The sequence below is a fragment of the Penaeus monodon genome, chromosome 22 (assembly GCF_015228065.2).
Source record: "Penaeus monodon isolate SGIC_2016 chromosome 22, NSTDA_Pmon_1, whole genome shotgun sequence".
NCBI classification, from domain to species: Eukaryota; Metazoa; Arthropoda; class Malacostraca; order Decapoda; family Penaeidae; genus Penaeus; species Penaeus monodon.
The window spans coordinates 9,594,381-9,596,333 of NC_051407.1; positions in this window are offsets into that span (position 1 = coordinate 9,594,381).

Genomic DNA, 1,953 nt, shown 5'->3' on the forward strand with positions numbered 1-1,953 from the left:
CTTTCAACTGGAAAGTATTCAGAATTATGATGCTATATTTTGAATAAACAATAAGAAATATACAATAAATGGGGTTTGGGGACAAGAAAACAAGTAAAAATATTTCCGTGATCATGAAAACATCCCAGTCAAGTATGTAAACCAAGCTTTCCTAAACTCTTGACAAAAAATACTCTATTCCTCATACACATAATATCTCTTTATTACATTTGATTATACATATTCCATAAAGATCACAAGCCTATGAACTTTAAGGGCATTGTAATCTTTTTGCTTTTTGTCTTGAAATTTATTATGGTAAAATATAACTAACGCCATAGCCTCAGTGCTTGTCTGCATAAAGGTATGGACGCTGCACCAATTGCTTGACACCATCATCAATGAGGTTTGACTTAAAAATGTAGGCCTTCCTCCTAGCTCACATTTTTCAAGGAGATGTGGATAAAAGATAAGCAAATATTACAAAGTAAAAAGTCTTCTCTTGGAAGATACTGCAGGATATTTTAAAAAGTTTATTAACCACTGGCAATGCAAACCTACAAAATTTTCACAACTTGTCAGGGAAAACACTGTCATTTCTATTATACAGTATATAAATTTACACAATGAATAAACATCTTGCAGCACATGAATGCACTAATGTCACTAAGCACCACCAGTATTTTTTTTTTATTAATATGTGGAAATTAAACATTAATCACAATTGTTAACTGAAATATCTCAAATAAAATCTCTATTACCATTTGCAGGCCTCTTTCTGTCTTGTATTAACATTTAGAAAAGTTAATTTTATAGACTTCAGTTTTAGTATTTATCCAGGAGAGGTTTGCACGATGTGACGTCATAGTGTTGGCACATCACCCTTCAGCATAGCCCAATAAACCTCTACCACATAAATACACTCTGGCAAGATAAAAGCTTGGACTGGTCCTCATTTGACGACAAACTGCCAAGGAAGTCTACAAGCTCCGTCTTGCCAAAAGATACATGGTGGCTTTTTATCAATCTGTGCCAGAGAGCATCCTCTGAATCACTTCAAGTACTCTTTCTAACATCTAATTGAACCTCTATCCTTCACTTTAGCAGATCAATTAATAAAATGACAGTATTTTCTTCATTTTTGGGGCAATACCAACTATTTTACTATATCTTCAAGTCATCATATTCTGACCAATGTTCTGTATTTGTTAATTAAATTCAGCAAATTGATCATAATATACTGTACATTTAGGTATACAGATATTAAGAATAAAACCATCTTGACATTGAATAAAACTAATGCAATGGTCATAATGATGCTAAAGACCTAAAAAATAAATAATCAGGTATCAAAAATAATTTTCAAGAGTATATAAGGTTAAGACCCCTTCCATTTATCAAAATATCCAGATCTTCACATTAAACAAAACTGACATTTGCGCTAAGGGAACAGTCACCAAACATTTGCAAAGTATATTCTGGTAAAATAGATGTTTAGCCCTCACAGATTCATGGTGAAATCAGGAAGCAGTCAAGCTTTATTTTTGCAGAATATATACAGTCATGATTCACTGGCCTTTGCATATTTCTGCAGCTCACAGCATTACATAATTTGGTCCTATCCTAGATGACAATTGGATCATAATAATCATATGTTCTAATAGTAAATAACCTGTAACATATCAAACAGATAAATATATTGTAGGTAATACTATCAATACTAAATTATCTCTTCTTTCAAATATCTATATATTTTCAGTTTTGTTAACCCATCCATGATGAGTGTCTCCAAGTGATAAATACCCTATTTCCTGGCAGTGGCTATATCAGCGATTTCCCACCGCTGGGGACCCATGTGTGAGGCACACATAACGGCCAACCCAATTGTAGCATAAGTCGAGAAAACAAGTGCTTCACATATGAGATTTTAAATGACTACTGAGATAAACAAATATGTAAAGAATTACGACAATC